At 43.6% G+C, this 18,735-nt stretch overlaps 1 long non-coding RNA gene across 2 annotated transcripts; it reads left to right on the top strand.

Annotated features, from left to right (window-relative positions):
• The first annotated feature begins 72 nt into the window (after positions 1–72).
• Positions 73–15,857, top strand: LOC123033504. 2 transcript variants are annotated; one of them, XR_006416607.1, is made up of 6 exons: positions 73–503; positions 3,358–3,887; positions 4,233–10,162; positions 10,789–10,863; positions 11,416–11,712; positions 14,435–15,857. It is a non-coding gene; the product is annotated as an uncharacterized LOC123033504 (long non-coding RNA). The 2 variants fall into 2 exon arrangements; XR_006416606.1 differs by having other exon boundaries at positions 4,233–10,863.
• Positions 15,858–18,735: the final 2,878 nt, after the last annotated feature.

Below are 18,735 nucleotides of genomic sequence, written 5' to 3'. Positions count from 1 at the left end.
ACCACATCCCTCTGACCCGGGAAGTCCTTCCCCCTAGTGATCCCAATTGTCTGGAAATTGGCTGTGATTATGCAAGGGCGGTAGAAAGGCTCTTTGTCTATGCTCAGAAGCACGTCCCTCTTGCTTGCTCTTTCATTGGTTCCGATCGTTGAGGTTTCTGGAGTGAAAAAGTAGCTCCCGGCGCCGGGATCTCCTGAAAACGAAGTCCTAGTTTCTGCCGAATAATATGCAAAAGAGTTAAGTGGGCAGCACTTGCTGGGTCCTAGAGCCGTCCAGATTGTTTTGGAAGGAGAGGCTTTCTCTTCCTATAGCTGTTCTGGGACTGCAAGATTTTTCTGGGTGATTTAGCGGCCAAGGGGAAAAAAGGGTGCTTTGCTGGAGCCGATGATTAAAGTGAGACGGAAGAACTACAGTCGTATTCTGCCCGTAAGGAAGGGAACAAATTGGATTAAAACCAGCTGACTTTGGGTATATCGACTCCGAAAGAAGTTCTACTGAATTCAGTGAGTAAAGTGTGAGTAAGATCGTAGCGACTGGGACGGAAACATACTAGTGCATGCTAAGTTTGAACTGTTCGTTGCTGTTCTTGTTATGTATTGCTTTATTGCATTTCAGTACTGCTAATAGCCTAAGGCCTCTGGGCTGTTTACAGGATCATATAAAATACAATAGATACGCAATTAAAGTGTTTACATGCACTAGCAATTTTATTGAGTACAGATTGAGTTCAGAAAGGCTGCATCTTCTACTCCAAGGAACTAGCTTTTCTGGATTTAGTGTAATTGTGTTGCTTTTTGACGCTGCATTAAAGACTCATTCGTGTGTGTGTGTGTGTTTGTATGTACGTATCTATGTGAGTGTTTTTGGACTGAAAAGCCTATGAATGATGGGAGTCGAACCCAACACATCTGGCTGGCATCAGGTGGGGAAGGCTGGACTTAACACCGGTGCTCTCAGGGTCAATATAAACAACACTTAAAAGATGTAGCTAGGAGCAAAACAAAACAAAAGTGTTTTGTATGTTTCATTTTAGCTGTAGAGTTGACCCAAGGGGGACTGGACTAGACTCCCACTTTAGTTGTGTGTATGTTTATGTTTAATACACTTTAACCCTATCACCATCCAGCTCCCGTTGGGAAAATTTGGATAAATCTTGTCAGAAAAACATTGCTTCTGTGTGCTTTTGCATTGTGGAAGCAATCCTGTACTCCTTCTCAAACCAAGCTAAGTCATTGTTTAAAATGGCATTCCTCCCCTGTTCCTTTCTCTCACCTTTAGCTGTAGGTTACTGTAGATAGGCCATTTAGTCCAAATATACTTTATATACCATCACAATTATTAAATAATCATTGTTGGAATTCACAGTTTACCAGGAAGTATCTTTTGCTAGCCCAGAGGGCTCTATGTGCCCCAGCCATTCAGAATGGTGTAGATGCATTACTTAGGGTCTGAGTCTAGACGAGCTTATGAGTTCATTAATAGTTTCTCAGCAGCTTGAATTTACATGTCTAGGCAGACCTGGAGATGAGTTCAAGTTACTTGGCTGAAGTGTCAATACTCTGCAATTGGAAGAGTTGTAATCTCATTGTCACTGTATGATGGACTGACATTCCTTTATCTGTTCTGTATATGATGACACCAGAATCTTATTGTAATGTCTGCATTCCGTCATCAATTGCTCTGTACCTGTGTATGTGACGAGGAGGGTATAAAATACCCTATAGTTGTATTGAAACTTTGCAGTGAGTTCACCTCTGCCTGACCGGTAATGCATTATCGTGAGTCTACCGTGGGAACCTGGGCCAAACAATAAAGCCACAGATGGTCTGGATGCTTGATCTTTCCCATGAACCCGAGTTTTATTTCCTTCTCACAAATTGAAATTCCGGGATTTTCTGACACTCCCCACAATTTCTATTGCAAAATTATGATCCATTTCTGTATAATGTCTTACGTGATTCCTAAGTAAAACCAAAGGCACCACTTCTTCCTTGCCTTCAGTTTGGGTTAGTTCAGGATTTGAACTCAAAATGTGTCAGGCCCGATGCAAAGAAAAGCTCAGCAACAAAACCACGGAACCATAGTCTTAGAATAAACTTCCAGCAGTGTCTTTTAAACATCATTGGATTTCAATTTAGTATTCATGAGCATGAGAAGGGAAAGCGCTGTTCCTCCATGTTAAAGTAATAGGGTCCCCATCCTCATTCTTCCCTGGTCATAATTGGAGCAGGATATTGAGACGAAGATTAAGAATTATTCTTGGTTTAAGGTAGGATTGAGTTGTGGTGGGTGGATGTGTCTTCATCCTCAGGTTGACTGTTTGCCATATTTGGAACTGGAGAGGAATTTTCCCATGTGGGGGTGCACTGGTGTCAAATGCTTGCTTACCTGAAGTTTTCTGGGCCCTCATGGGCAAAGGGTTGGTTACCTAATCTGCTTCCCTGTGTCATTGTGAGGTAAAAAAATCCTGTGCTTAGTTGCTTGGCAGAATACAAATTATAACTATGTATTTATCTATTGTTTGATTGATTTTATTGATTTAAAACTTTTTTAGATGGTCCCTTACTGTAGAGTTGGGACGGTTTAACAGTAAGACAAAAAAACAAAAAACAAAACAAAACAAAACACAGCATCCTAATCAAATTCTTAACCAGTCAACAATAAAACTCATATTAAAATAATAGTCAAACCTTAAAATATTGGGAAAATAAAGGTTTTAGCCTGGCACTGAAAAGAATAAATTGACGGCACCAGGTGAACCTCTCTGGGGAGTGTATTTCACAATCAGGGTGCCACCTCCGGTGACTACCCGGAGAAGAAAAGGCCCTTCTCCGGGTAGTCACCTTCCCAATCTCCTTCAAGAAGCGGTCCCAAAGAAGGGCCTCTGCCCCAGATCTTAAGGGGCAGGCAAGCATATATGGAAGGAAATGCTTCTTCAGGTAACCAGGTCCTAAGCTGTTTAGGGCATCACCAACACCTTAAATTGGGCCTGGACTTTAACTGGTAGCCCGTGTAGGTGGTAAATGTCCAGTGTTATATGTTCATACCTGCAAGTCCCTGTTAACAACCTGGCAGCTCTATAATGTATATATATCTATAAACGATATATTTATGTGTATGCGTATACACCTATCTTAGGCTCTAGGGCAGAGCAGGGTAAAAAATCCAGGCAACCACAGTGGGAAAGAAGCTGCCCCTGGAAAATTATTCTTCAACACTTTGCTGAGTTTGGGTTGTTGGTTATGGAAGGGCAGACAGTGGACCCTTCCTCTTGTACTTGCCTGCCATTTTTATCTTTCTGTTGCCTCATTGCTAGGCAGAACAGTCACCTTTGTTTCTCGTGGCATGTCTTTACAGAACTGCTATTTGCCAGAAGAACTCTGAATGTGGTAGACAGAAGGACCTTGGCCATCGCTTGGGTCCTTGGCTCAGGGATCTCCACACACTAGTTCAGAAGGAGGCCTGTGAATCCAGGTTTGAAAATACATTGTTGAGCTACAAGGAGAACAAAGGCTACATTCTTGGGCCTGTCTTGGCTTCAGGAAGACCTACTGCCTGTGGTGAAGACTGAGTAGCAGGACCCAGAAGACACGTGGCCATGGCAGAGGAACACTCTGGGAGACAGCATGCCTGCTTTCCCTGAAATGCATTATGGGAGAGTATTGGACTGGAGCACACTCTTATTTCAGGACAGTGATGAGGTCCTGTTGGGCAGTGCGCCACATGAAATGACTGTGGATCCTAAATGTGCCCCAGGATCTTCTGCAACCAGTGGAATTCTGAAACGAAGTGACACAAGGACTTTCCTTGGGAGATGAGTCCATTTGGAAGAAGGGCCGTGATTGGAGAAAATGTGAAATGCTGCCCTAGAAAACACGCTGTTGAATGTAAGAAATTGCAGACAGGCAACTTATCCATCTAGTTCAGTGTTGTCTGCCTTGACTAGTAGCGATTCGCTAAGGTCTTACTCAGATATGGGTCTTTTTGACCACCTGTTACTAATCCGATGGTTATTACCAAAGATAGCAGGGATTACACCTGGGTCCTTTCATGTGCAAAGCAGGTGCTCTGCTACTAGCATGGATTACATAATTCTGTGTTATTGATGAATTGCTACCTGTGCACAGTTTCAAGCACCCTCGCAATTAGTATGCTGGAAGCAGGTAAACTGGCCATCAGCCTTGTCTTGTAGGCTATTCCAATTTGGGATTGATGCATCTTTTCTTCCTCAGGTCACACTGTTCACATGAGGGTGGAGGAAGTGAGCTTGGAGGCAGCAGCGACGATGTCGTGTACTGCACGGTGCAGCTTTTCTGGCTCCCAGAACCATCCTGGAAGTCTCCTGGAAAGAACCCCTAGAACCACAGCATGACCTGTGAACCCAGCGAAGAACCTCAGTCCCCACAGGAAGTGGGTAATGACTTGGTCTTTGTGTGGGAAATCCTTGGATCAGAACCAGATGACATGTAGAAAGAACTGTAATGACCTCTGACATCTTGGACCACAACCTCCAGCCAGCCTAGGAGCATGCCTTGTGGTTACTGCGTTGGGAACTGTAGTCCAAAACTTTTGGAGGGCACCATGTTGAGGAAGACTGATCTAGGCTGTCTTCTGCAAGATTGGGCAACTTGTGGCCCACCAGATGTTGTGGGTTGAACTCCCATCACTCCTAGTCAAAATAGCCAGTGGGGAGGGATCCTGGGAACTGTAGGCTAAAATACCTGTTTCTCACATCTATATTGTGGAAAATAGCCAAAAGCTGTTGTGTAGCTATTGACTCAGGAATCACACTGAAGTAATGATACTAACATAAAGTAAGAATATCCCCCTTTCCCAGCATACTCCGGTATCTGTGTTTCACTCTCCTCTCTGGTTGTTCACTGTTTTTACTTATCTTTGCATATTGCACCTTTTTTTCCAGGATGAAGACATTTTTATTCTCAGAACAGTTTTTTGAGTTAGGTTAAGCTGAGAGTTACTAATTGATTTCTCTGTGTTATGTTTTTTAAAAATCCCATGCTTAGGTATACTTATTTTTTTCCTGCCCCTCATTATCTTCACAATAACTCAGCAAGGTACATTAGGTTGAGAAAGAGTGACTGGCCCAAGGAGACCCAGTGAGTGTCACGGCCTTGATTTCAAGTTCAACCCTCTGCCAGCTATGTTACAGTTCCTCTCAATCATTATTTGCCCCAGGTCACCCAGTGAGTAGGGATTTGAACTTGGGTCTCGCTGTAACTCAGGTGTGGGCAGCCTGAGTTAAAGCTTCCAGGATGTATTAAGACCTGGAGTTCTGCCAGCTAGTGCCAGATACATAACAGTACCTGGGAGATGGGTGCAAATGAAATTTGTGAGGTTTGGAAGTTAGTACCAGGAAAACCAAGCAGAATTTTCTATTGTTAGATAGGATGAAGAGGTGGATATGCACACACAAAATGAGAAGGGAGCAGAGTAGAATGGGAAAGAAGTGCTGGTTGCAATGCAGAATATCAGAGCATGGCTGAACAAGCATAACAAGGAGCACTGTGGAAATATTAGGGGCCTCCTTCCTAAGTTTGTAATCCATGCTAAAAATGGCACAATACACTGGCCAGGGCATGTACCTGCTCAGGTGTGACGCATAGAAAAAAACAGCTGATACAGGCATTCTGATTTTTCTCATTGCATTCAACCTTCCTTGCAGACCTTCTTTCTTTGCTCCTTTGGGTTGCTCTGCCCTGGACAGGTTTCAAGAGCTGCTTTCCTTGAAAGGGGCAAGCTGGTTCAAGTGGGACACAAATCTGCTCTTTCGCACACCGGTATGCTTCTCGGTTCAGGAAGCCTTTCGAGGAGGTTTGTTCAGGTTACACCTTGTGGTAATTCAAGCCCTTCACTGGTATGAGCTCTAACTGGTTTAGTGGGTGGGTGTTGGGCTGCCTGCCCAGGCAACACCCCCAGGATAACACATGATATTGTTACAGACTTGTGATTTGTGGGCTTATATACAAAGGACTTTCTCTGGTTTACACTGGGCGTCTATGGGAAGACTGGGGGAGAGTTAGGGGGCTGCGCCGAGAGAGGGGTTCTACTTTCCACTCAGCCGTGAAGCTCACGGGGGGAGGAAAAATGACAGGGAACAGGGAACAAATTCATCATATGCCCACTTTTTGCTGCCTCTCCTCAATCCCCACAAACACTGGTAATGCAAGCTATGGGTCTGAATCCATTTTGAGCCTCTTTTTAATTACAGGAAGCCCCTTTACTAGGAATAATTTGATTGTGGTGATGGGAGTATCACTTGGATTTATTTGGTTTCTGAAATCTCAGCAGGTGCCATGATGACCAGCTGAGCTACTAATAGTCTACCTGAAGAGTTCTTGGAGGTACCCCAGGATCTATACAGGTGAGGCAACCTCCTCCGACTGGAAGGAGAACAGCTAGGTGAGCGGGATGGCTGCTCAGAAGCTGAACCCACTATCCAACGAAAGAGGGCCAAGAAGAGGTTTGAGGGTCCTCCTGTCACAAAGCACAGATGTGAAGGTGGTGTTGCAGTAAGCAAAGGACACAGGAAGCCAAGCTCGGCCAGTCTTTGGGGGGTGCGGGACCTCAGCAGAGCTGTGAGTGTGGGGGAAGTTCCTGCCCACCTTTCGCAAGGAGATCCAGCGGTGGAGCAGCCCCTCCTTTGCACCATTTGTGCGAAGAGATTCGCTTGGCTGTGTCACCTCATCACCCACCTGAGGGTCCACTTGGGCGAGAAGCCGTACCTCTGTAGCAAGTGAGGGAAGCGATACAAGGATACTTCCAACTTCTACCATCACCTCCTAGCCCAGAAGCCTTACCAATGTCTGACGTGTGGGAAAACCTTTGGGGATCTGTCCAATTTTTATAAACACCAAAAGAGGCACTGAAGAGACAGGCCTTACACTTGTGACCTGTTTGGAGACTGCTTCAGCAAGAAGGGGGACCTCCTCTCTCTCCAGGGAATTCATGTACCCTCTCTATATGGACAAGAGAGCTGAATGAAGCACGAACAAGCACTGGCTGAATTGCTCGATGCTCTTGCTTGCACGTTGTGGTATTCTGCCATTGTGAGGAGCATAAGCTGTTGATGAACAGACTAAAAAAATCAGTCTTTTTCCTTAGGTCACTTTCATCAAGAATTCAAATAAAGCATGATTATTGCCATCATTTAGTACAGCACCTCTTCAAAGAAAGGGAATTACAGTGCACCAAACCATCATTTCGCTATTCGGGTGTCATGTAAATTTCACCATTCTCTGCTGGAAGCTTGTGCTGAAACTGGTTACCTTGATTGTTCTCCCAGGCCTCCCCCCAAACTCATCTTCCTTGTGAAGTTGCAGGCTGAAGGGGACAGGTTTGGGCTGTACTCAAACCATGGTAAAACAAAACAAATTTGTCTGGGCAATTCTCAGGTTAATGTTTGTTTATTGCCTGGACCGTAAGGAAAAACAAACAAGCTGTAGCATAGAAACAACTTTGGAGAAGCACTGCTTCCTCTACTAGCTCATGTATGGATTTTCATGGTGTAAACTCATGAAATAATCTTTAAATGACCTTGAGTTAATACTTCACATTTTAAAAAAGTTTTATATTTACACCTTCCTCCCTAGTGATTTTGGAGATTACTTGATCACTTTTCCTTGTCACTTTTATTGTTGCCACTTTTGGTTGAGTGGCTCACAATGCAGGACATATTCTGGGCTTAGCTGCACTTTGTTCCCACTGAAATCAAGGGGAATTTATTCATGTTTTATGTTGATTTCAGTGGGACCAAAGGCTTGTGGAGAAAGGTCTGAGAACATGCCTGGGTGTCTGCAGATGGAGGACCCCTGATCAGAAGGCATTGCATCTCTTTTCTCCTTAGCAGATTTTCCTGTGGTAAGAAAAACAAAACCAGAAATGGTGGAAAAAAGTAGGAGGGCTGTGAGCAGAAGAGGTTGCCCGGGTGCCCTGTAAATTCTGTGAACGGGGAAAGGCACTGGCACAATCAAAGCTAATCTGGAAGCATCCTCTGTCTCATCGGGCATCTTCTGTATGTGCATGATGATTTAGTGTCCCACTGCATCCAGTCTGTCTGTTCTAATGACATCCATGAGCACAGACTGGAATTGTTACACTAAGATTTGGTTGCGAGGAGCAGTAGGGAAATCTGTTCGTCTCACTTTTACCTCCACCTCCTTGTGCATAAATAAACCCCAGAATATATATTTTTATGGCTTGGAAACTCCACAGAGGGTGTTCCAGACAAGGGTGTTTTCCTGACTGCCTTTCCCTGTTCACAGAATGTTCTGGTCCAGGTGGCATCATCTACTTGTGATGCTCCCAGGTGCCCTCCTAGCTGCTTCTGTCTTTTTCCTTAGCAAAGAAAATCCACAAAGAGGCAAAGATGGGATGCGTGCACAGTGCCTTCTGATTGCTACCTCTAAGAGCCCTTGTCTGAAGCAGCTGGTCTCTGGAAGGAATTGTTTTGGATTGGGTGGTGAGGGAACTCCATGTGCAAATGCCTGTAACAGCCCTGCCTGACCCAGTCCCTCCCTCAGTTCTCTGTATACTCCAAATCCTATTTTTCTACTCTCCCAGATTTGAAACCTGTGGGTGGACAAAGCAATTCACGACAGAGAAATGGCATGCAGGGAACAAATTTATTTTTATTTTTATTTGATCTCTATATTGCACTGTGAGCCGCCCAGAGAGCTTTTGGCTATGGAGCAGCATACAAATGTGATGAACAAACATAGTTGCTGATTCTTTAGTTCAAATCCACCCTTCTGAAACTTCTTTGATTGTGCGTTGTAAATAATTTGTAATTCTCTCCTAAGAAGTGCAGTCAGATTTGTGGAAGGAAGGAAGGGAAGGGAAGGGAAGAGAAACTGTGCCGCAAACGTATGGATTTAGCGCCCTCTGGTGTCTAGGTCCAGAAATGACTAGCTGTGCTAAAGCTAACCTTTCCTATGCATTTCCACCACTGCACCTTACGCAGGGTGGCCTGTCCTGCATTTGAAGGGATTTTCTGCGTGAAGCGCTGATCCGTTCAGTTGGATTTCAAGATAAAGAACTATCAGCAGGGAGAAGTGGGCTTTGAAGTTCCCCATCCCCACCACCTAGGCATCTGCTCCTTGTCTTCTATGCTACAGTGAGATGTACTGCATTTCCCTTTAAATTACAGTAACTTTGTCTACATTGTAGACAGCTGTAGAGAGCCATTTTGGCTAATGGGTACTGTAGAAACAAAATAATAAAATAAATGTGCATCTATATGGATAAAGCAGCAAATGTACACTGTGCACATTTCTGTCCTCTTTGGTGATGCATTTCCACTTTTCCTGGAAAAAGTGCCACTCTAATTGAGAGTAAAGAGTTAACCTATACATAAATAATAAAAAAGAGCTCATCTCAAATCTTTCATCTTCATATGGTCTGAGGTGCCTCATCTTGCCTAATCTTGGAAGCTAAGCAGAGTCTGGCTTGGTTGAAAACTGGATGGGAGACTTAAATGTTGTGAACTGCCCAGAGAACTTTGGCTATGAGCGATATAGAAATGTAATAATATTTTTTTTCAGTGTCAGGTTAGGATGACTCTCTTTTCAGAGGCTTTTAAAGACTTGCTTGGCCACCCAGAGCTTGAGAGGAACCACCAGGTGTTTTGCAGAATCAATATCTCTCCCCTCCCCGCCTCAATTATTCCTTGTTATTGTCTGTCTGTAGCTGTTTTAAACTTTTTATTTTTCCCTGATTTTATGAACTTTTTATTGTACTTTTATCATCTTCTTTCCTGTACTCTGCAAATCGCCCAAAGATCTTCACTGTGGGGCAGTCTAGAAGGGAAATAAATAAATCTCCAATGTTCATGTCAAGTATTTCCTTATGCAGAAGACACTATTTTAGGAAGGTACCTCTTTCCACCCTTCACACTCTCTAACCTCTTTGCCTGACCAATCCTCATGTTTACAGAGATCCAAATGTATAAAACATTTTTTTTTAATCTCAGTGCTGAAGTCACAGTGTGGAGGGAGGGATCGGGGGCTGTCCTAAGTGTTCTTGAAGAGGCTTGTAGGTTTCTGGCTGAGCTGGGATAGGTGGCAAATACAACGAAGAAGAAGTGCCAGTAAGAATGAGCCTGAAGACTCCCGTTTGCCAGCAATGAGCATCCTGTGCCTGATTTGTAAGTCACAAGAGCAAACTGGAAAGGATGGTCTTTCTAGAGGGCTGTAGGAACCCCTGGTACCAAAGGCATACAAAATGTGGGTTGGACTGGACTGATAGGGAAAGCACAGGGAAATTATTGCAAAAGAGGGTGAGGTTTGTATATTTGCATGTTATATGCTTCTCCTAAAAATAAATGAACAAAGGTACAACAAATAGCTGTAAGTGATAGGTAGAAAAAACTCAATTTGCTACATCTCCATCTGCAAAATATTATCAATTGGTGCAGCTCATGAAATGCTAGTTGAATAACAGTCATTCATGGCAGATAGAATTTGCTTTAGCCTATTTAAAACAAACATATTGGGAAAATGGTGAATGCCCAGTAAAATTTAGGCCCATTGGCTCAAGCAGCAAAAACATCAAAATATCTTTTGACAGCTAAAGATGATACTGGTAAGATATATTTTCATCCTGAAGATATATTTCTCAATTTTTATTCAGAATTCTGAAATATCAAAACAACATGTGGAAGCTGTCTTTTCTAATTTCAATCTTCCCTGTTTAGTTCACAAAAGCAGGTTTTTTTCCTTCACATATTGAAGAAATTTCAAAATCAGTAAGTGCTGTGCTGTCTTCTTGTAGGTATATTACCGACTGCTGTCTGGTGTTTGGATGAAGATACCCATGGAAAAGATTTAGAAATATGCAGCATTCCGGGTGAGCAGATGGGACAAATGAAACAGTTCTGCAGAGCTGTGCGAAATTGGCTTCTTTATTCTGCCCCACCTTGGTTGAGAATTATGGAAGTGGAGAATTCAAGCTTTTTCTCCCCCATTTCCATCCTGAAATTCCAACCTCCTTCGAATACACAGGGAAGGGGTTACAAAAGAAAGAAAATAAAACAGTTCTATTGGAATCAGGGCTGGTCCGCAACGTTTAGCTTCCTCAAACAAAGGCCCAGATCGCTTATCTTCCCATCTTCCACAAAGAAGCTAACTGGACTGTTTCCTTCTACATGGGTGATGGCATTAGAACTATTCACTGCATCTGAGGCATCAGGCTTATGTATTTATGTTGTTAATATTTATACACCACTCTGTGAAGACACAGACAAGGTGGTGCAAAGACTTCGAAACAGGAAAAATAGCAAGCAGTACAAATAAGAGTGTTAGCAGCTATGCAAAAAGCTGTCTTGGATCATGGGAACCACTGCGAGCCATACCTGTTCCTGACAGGTCAAGCTCATGTCTTGTTCTTTTGTCCTTTTAGGTGTCCTCCCGCCACCAGAGCTGTTCCTGAACATGTCCTCAGCTCACGTAGGGGATATTGTCTTGGCACGCTGCAAAGCCCCTTCTAACACCTCTGACATAAAAATATTTTTGTGCAAGGATGGGCATTCCCTTTCAGCCCAAAAGGGGGTCTCAGACAATCTTGTATACACTTTCTCTCTCTCAGTCAATGAACAGAGTGCTGGACTTTATTACTGTGGGTATCAGCACAGGCGTTGGAATAACCAGAGGCAGAATTCCATCCTCAGTGACGCTTGGAATTTGACTGTCCTGTCAGGTAAGAGAGCGAGAGTCAAGCAAACATTTGTGGGTGTGTGTTCGTCTGTGGTGACAAATCCTTTAGATTGATTTACTTTTATGCCTCCCACCCTTGTGACTGACGTTTCTAGTCAAAAAGGGCAAAGCATTTCTGTGTGCTGTGTGAGTGGCATTTTCACATTCTGATATATTCATTTTTTCTTCGAAGGGAGATTTTCTTCCTAAATTTGGAGAATTTTGTAAAACTTGGTAAATTCTTTTTCAATAAATGTGCTGGAGGAAACCCTCATTTATCTCATCTAGCTATTCCTAGCATGAAAGTTACCGTACTGTACCTGCCTGCCACATGGATTTTAAAAGTGAGGAGCCTCTTGGAACGAATAGGTGGCAGCCTGACTTAGCTTGAATTAGAATTCAAACCCACACTTTTGAAGCGCAAACACTCGGAACTGTGGGCCTGGTTGGAGGGAGCAATGTGTTTGCATGTATGCATGCATGGGTGTTCTTTCTTCATTCTGAATATGGAAAAATTGATAATATTCAATAATCAAATTCAATTGAATATCAATATACAATAATTTGATAAAATATTGTCAAAACTGGGCTTGTTTAAATTTGGCTGATAAAACTTGATTTGATGAAAAGTACCATAGGTACCAGAAGTTAAAAAATCATGCTTTATTCAGATTGTGGCAAGATTTCAGGCAGGTGAAGATAATTTAGCAAGGCGATAATCTTGCCGAGGGAGGTTGACTTGCAATACTGTCTCTGCTTTCTAACTGGGTTGTGCTAGTTATTGAGTTCAGCCAGTGGTACCAAGCTATGGATGAGTTTATGCCAACCCCTTTGGGAGCCCCGGTTTCCTTCCCAAGCCCTCCATACGTGTCACAAGGTGCAGCAGTGGCAGAGACTGCTGAGAGTAATCTTTGGATGCGTGCAAGCTTTTGAGGTGGAGGCCTGCATGCATGTGAAATGGAAAGGGCTGAATTGTGCTGAAAGAAATTTCAGCGATTTGATGGCTGTAGCTGCAGAGTGTTGAGAAAGGGTTGGGAATGGTCAGGAAGGTCTATGTATCAGGTCATTCAACATGGTTTGAGCAGGATTTCAATTCATAACTGACAGGCAGCTCTGGATTCCGTGGAGAGGCAGGGGGGAAGGTTGATTTCTTCTGGTGGTTCGCTGTTTTGGGGTTGCTTTAGTTTACCTTTCTGAATTAAGCCATGAGATTTAGGTAATTGCTGCTGCACTTCCTTGCCAGTATGGGTGGCACAAATAAATGGGCCTTAGGGTTAAACCAGGTGAACAATTGGTGCATCTACTCAGGATCAAAGTAGATGCTCAGCCCCAGATACACAACTGATGCATTTTTAAGGAAGCAAATTGCTAGCATGGGAACCCAGACTCTACTGGGCTCCCAGCATATCATGGTTGGGCATGTGGGCCTTAACATTTGGCCCCCATTCATTCTTGATCTAAATCAACTCCCTGCCCTTGTTATTTGTCTTAGGGATTCTCCCAGTGGTGTCAATGGGGGATTTATCCCAAGCAAGCACTAGCTCAGGAGATGGCTTTTCCTTTGCAACTGTGGCAGAGGACGGCAGGGATAAAATTTCCCTCCATCCCTACTCTGATCCTACTAATTTCCAGTTCCATTACAGGATTAATTCTGAATGTTTTAAGACTGAGTTGAGTTGAGACTTTAACAGTTAACTTCATGTGTGGACTAGCTGTCAAATGTGCAAAATTCTGCTCCTCTGTTCTAAGCCCAGAGGCAGATCCATCCCATGATCTTCACTTTAGAACTGGAGATACTTAGGAAGACATGAAACTACTTGTGTCAAAAATGATATGCACTGCATTGAATACCATACACTGATATAAACAAACAAATGGAAGCTTATACCTTCCATCTCTGTGACTGCACTGGTTTCTTGAAAGGTTAAGCAATGCTTCATGAATTTCCAGAGTGGACTGGATGAGTGATAGCAGCTTTTCTCTGTTGCAAATATGGGCTTTGGAGTGGGGGAGACAGTTCTGCTCCCTCTCCCTGCTTGCTTCAATCCTAAGTATAATCTGCCTTTCTACCAGCTACTATTTGTATTTAAAAAAAATGTGTATGTCAAGCAAAACAACAAATTCAATATTTCATTGAGTGTGACAGTAAGTGCGAAGTTCTGCCCTCTGAGATGGTCTGTGCAGTGCTGAATTAGGACTGTTAACCCCACTTAGAATTGAAACTTTTAAAAAAGCATTTCTGCTGGGTATTTAGCTCATTTAACTCTGCTCCAAAAGCAATGGCAGGTACACCAAAAAGGAAAACTGACTTCTAAACCTTTGTTCTTACAGGCACAAATTGTTAGAAAAAAGATGCATGCAAACATCTGTCCTTCATTCAGGACGAATTCCATGAATGTTCCATTGATAGCATTCACTTCTCTGCACTTACACTGGAAAGCTAGAATAAATATGGACAGCATTTAAGTTCATAGACTACAAGTGTTATATACATTTTATAATAAAATAGTTAGATTTCTATGTTCTGGGTTTGTATCACAATAGGCAGAGAACTCCTATGCTCACAGTAATCCCGGGTCACAGATACGCCAGCAATCGCTTGCTCCCTGACGCTGCTCAGCTGGCATAACTGTGACACAGGACTGCTGCCTTAGTTTGGTCACTCCTGATTGTGTGTTTGCACAATACACAGAGAAGACGATAACACTCTTTCTTTCTGTGATCAGGCGCAGCAATACCTCTGCATATCTGGATTCTCCGCTGCATCATAGTGCTTCTCCTCCTGGGCTCATCATTCATCTTCAACTTTATTTTGGAAAAATGTTGCTGAAACATGGTCTGAACCTGAAACTTCTGAAACTCACATAAGAATGAGCACAATGCTTTGGAACCTATGTCCATCACAGTTTGCTTGAGCACCAGGCAAATCTCACTATATGTAGTACCATTATAGTAGGGCTGAGTGGAAAAAAGCTAGAGCACGTGTTTTAAGTGAGGAGGGCTGAATGGCCCCCACAGGCTCTCTGTGTGACATTTTCCCTTTCCCTTATTGGCAGAGCAAACCAATAGCACATTCGAGGTGGGGAGGCTGAATGGTCCCCACAGACAGTTTCCCTTTCTCTGTGTGGAAGAGACATGGAGCCAGGGCCTGGCAGGCATGGGAGGAGCAGCAAAGTTTCCCAGCAAGGACCAGATTCCAACTTGAGCACTCATGGGGTGGTACAAGTTGTTTCCCTGGGTGCAGCGTGCTCACTGATGAAGGGCTCCGATGGCCTGGGAAGAGGGGCTTCTCCCGGCACCAGTCCAGTCCCTGGCCACCTGCATCCCTGCTGGAACCCCCTGGCCCACGATGGGAGAGCAGCACACAGGCGAAGCCCCTCTGCAATCTCCGGCTGCAAATTGGAGATAGTCAGGAAGTCTTTTGATGCCGAGGCAGGATTAGGCCTGTGGGTCAGCAGTTCCCCATCACTGCCATACAGTATATAGGTGCCAGGATCCATCACCTGCACTATCACATTTCTTTGTGAAGACAGAGTAATTTGGATGCATGGGAAAAATACCGTTTAGAGAAACAAATGTCCTCAGAGGTTGTTGCCCACTGAGCTCAGTCCCCTCCCCAAATCCTGACCCTCTGGCCTTTTCAGCTTAATTTTCATCAAGGACCTGATGGAGAGTCCCTGCACCCAGCCTCCCCTGCACACTGGGGCTCCAAGCAGGTCACATATTCGCTTCCCACTAAACCAATATGCAAAATGATTCATAAACCCAGTTGGGTTGAATATGATGTGGTTGATGATGTGGTTGTTTCCCACAGTGGTGTCACCTCCTTTAGTCCCCAGATCAACTGGCTGTTTAAATCAGTGTGTGGTTTGAACCACTCAGATAATTTGAACATTAATACCAGTTTAAGTGAAATGTTTTTTGAGCTGCAATGGGAAAAGGTAACATATTTGAAAGCAATGCACCTGGTTTTGCACTGAGCCCATAAATAAATTAAGACAATCAACCTTAGGCTAGATGCTACCTGGTTGGATGCTCTTGTATGATTCTGAGATAAATGTTTGCAGTGGGGCATCAGTGGAGATGGCATGGCAATAAAGCAAAAATGTGTGGATGAATGGACAAATAAAATATGTACTTCCTTCTTGGTCACTATATATTTCTTTGCCTCTTGCTCCAGCTCCTCTTTGGTTTGAATCTGCTGGCTGGCACTCTTTGTTTTCCAGTTGTTCCCTCCTCCTCAAGTAATGGCATGGAAGCTGAACACTGACTTTCCTATGCCGTTCTTGCATTCAAAGATACCTCTCCCAACATATCCTCTGAGAATGTAGATTTTTATACTTCCTAGCAGGAATAACAGCAATAGGGATGCATGAACTCAGGAGGTACATCCAGCTTTTAGTGAACATTTCCTTCAAGTCCTACCAAAAGCTTAAAGGCTTTCTGTAGTCCTTTCCAGGCTCAGGTCAATACCTCCTGACTTTCATCATCTAGTTGTGTTCAGCATAGGACATTCCTCTGTTTGAAAGTCTGCCAGGGGACCATCCTGTATCTGAAGGGCATTCCTGTCTAATTCTGGTTTATAGAATTAAACCCATCAATTACCAGCACCTAGCAACACATTGGTCACCTGATCAGTCCTCCACATTATATTTGTATTGGAATTATAATAATTGGCAACACCTTACTTGGCACTGGAGAGCCTTGGGTCAAGAGGGTTGTCAGTGATGGGGTGATTTTGGCTTGCATCTTCACCATACCTCCCGGGTTTCCTTGTCTCACCAGATGGCCTCTTTTACACAGAGTGGTTCTCTATTTGAAGGGCTACCAGAGGACCACCTCTGCTCAAAGAGCAGACCTCTTCAATCCCAGCTTGTAGGGAAAGAACTGTTAACCCTATTGCCCATCAGCTATTGAGAGCATCAACTGAGAGCCAGTGCAGTGTAATGGTTAAGAGCGTGGCACTGGGACTCGGGAAATCTGGGTTCCCGTCTCCACTCAGCCATGGAACCAACAGAGAGACTTTGAGCTAGTCACAGACTCTCAGCCCAAACTACCTCCCAGAGTTGTTACTGTGGGGTGTTTAAAATTGGGAGCAGGAGGAGGAGGATGGTGTCAGCCACTTTGAGTTCTTTAAAAAACAAAAAATGGGATATAAATCAAATGAATAAATAGCAAGTGATGGGAGAGTGAACAGATAGGTACACAGGTCTCCCTTGGAGAGCTGTACTGTATTTTCATCCACATTGCAAGAAGAATTTGCACATTTGCATGGGTATGTTTGAATGGGCTCACATCTATGTTATGGCTACTGTTGTCCTCTTTTGTCTTCATCTTTGGCCATTCGTAAGTGGCCACTGTGGATGATCAGGGGATGCCCATGAAATCTACTGCACTGCACTGCACTGCACTGCACAGAGTCTCCAGAAGTTGGGGCAGAAAGCCTTTTCCACATACAGCCTGAGCAGCAAAGCACTAAACCATAGTTTAGTGTTTCACACACAAGCAGACATGGGTCACGGGCTCCTGTGCTTCCTCTTCTCCTCTCCTCCTCCACTGTGGTTTTGAGGAGACTGGAGGCATCTGCTTCTAGTATTGCCCTAACCCAGGTTCCCTATCATGTTGCATCAAATCAGTGGAGCTCCTGTAGTTTGGACTTCATGGAGGAAAGGATGGAAGATCTATTGGCACATGATAAATCTTTGCAGAGGCATAAAGTTCCAAGTAGGCAGCAAAACCTGGAAATACACTGAGCAACTGATGGGCTGCCCTGCATGGCACATCCTTGTGTTCGGCATGTCACAAGCCGCATAGGCCTGACATAGAACAAGCCATGCTAATACACAGACCACATGTATCCATCTACTAACCTAGCATGGAAAAAAGCATGGGAATTGGCCTAACACAAGGGTGGTATGAAGCATCCTTTGCCCAGATATCATGGCCTGATTTTGTTCAAGAGTCCTACGGTCTTTTCCAAATCCATACAAGAGTCTTCGAAGTAAGACAGGTCTTTCAATGGTGAATATAGTAAGCTAATTCTATTTTTTTCTATTTCTATATTAAATTTGAAGGTCCAAGCAACTTTTCATTCAACAGAAAGCATTTTGTTTGATGTGAAATGGCTGTCTGTGTGTGCCAAAGTCAGGGCATTTTCAGCATCAGAAGAAACAACACAACACAAAGCAAAAAACAAAACATATTTCTCTGAAAGCAGCTATAGAGAAGTATATAAGGGCCAGTCATGAGTAAAAGGGGTGCCCTAGTTGCTAGGTAATTAGATGTATTATCCTTAAATTATCCCTGTACATGGCCTTTGGCTAGCTTATTGAGAATCTGCTTTAAAAACAGCCATGTGTCCTCCATGAGCTGATCAGTTAACCTACAATCATGCACAGTGCTATTTAAAATAGACCAACAGGAAAGCTTTGCCTAGAGGAAAATAATGTTTGGGACATGTCCTCTCTGTAGGGGCTCCACAATAAAGGTCCCTGTCCCTGCATTCACCTTACCTCTAACCTCACGTTTGCTGAGCTAATATGTCCCTGCCCCCTTAGACACTCTTACAACCCATGTATGTTTGGCCTCTGGGAGCATAAACCCAACCCCAGTGGCCTGCTTGAGGTTCAGCCTCTCCTGTGTGTATGTGTAGATATATGGCAGGAGACAATGTGGTTTAAAAAACTATATATAGAATATTAAACATGCATTCTCAAAAACCTCAATGGGGGAAAATAAAACTGAAAATAGAGCCAGGCATGTTGCAAAAATGACCACAATGGTTCAGTCTAAGGTCCATTTTAAAGCATGCACTAATTTTAATCTTCCTGAGACAAACCGAAAAGGAATGACGATGACAGCCCTCAGACTAGGTCAGAGCTGTCTGGAACGGCTGCTTGTTTCTCAAAAATACAGGTGAATTGGGACTCCATCAGATGAGGATTGTTTCACCATATCTCTTTAAGGGGAAACCTCTTCAGATTATGCCTGACCTTTTCTTTGCAAGAACCCCATCTTTCACTGTTCA

The sequence above is a fragment of the Varanus komodoensis genome, unplaced genomic scaffold, assembly GCF_004798865.1.
Source record: "Varanus komodoensis strain SLA01 unplaced genomic scaffold, ASM479886v1 scaffold62, whole genome shotgun sequence".
Classification (NCBI taxonomy): Eukaryota; Metazoa; Chordata; class Lepidosauria; order Squamata; family Varanidae; genus Varanus; species Varanus komodoensis.
The sequence above is the reverse complement of the archived record's forward strand: the minus strand, read 5'-3'. Positions and strand labels throughout refer to the sequence as shown.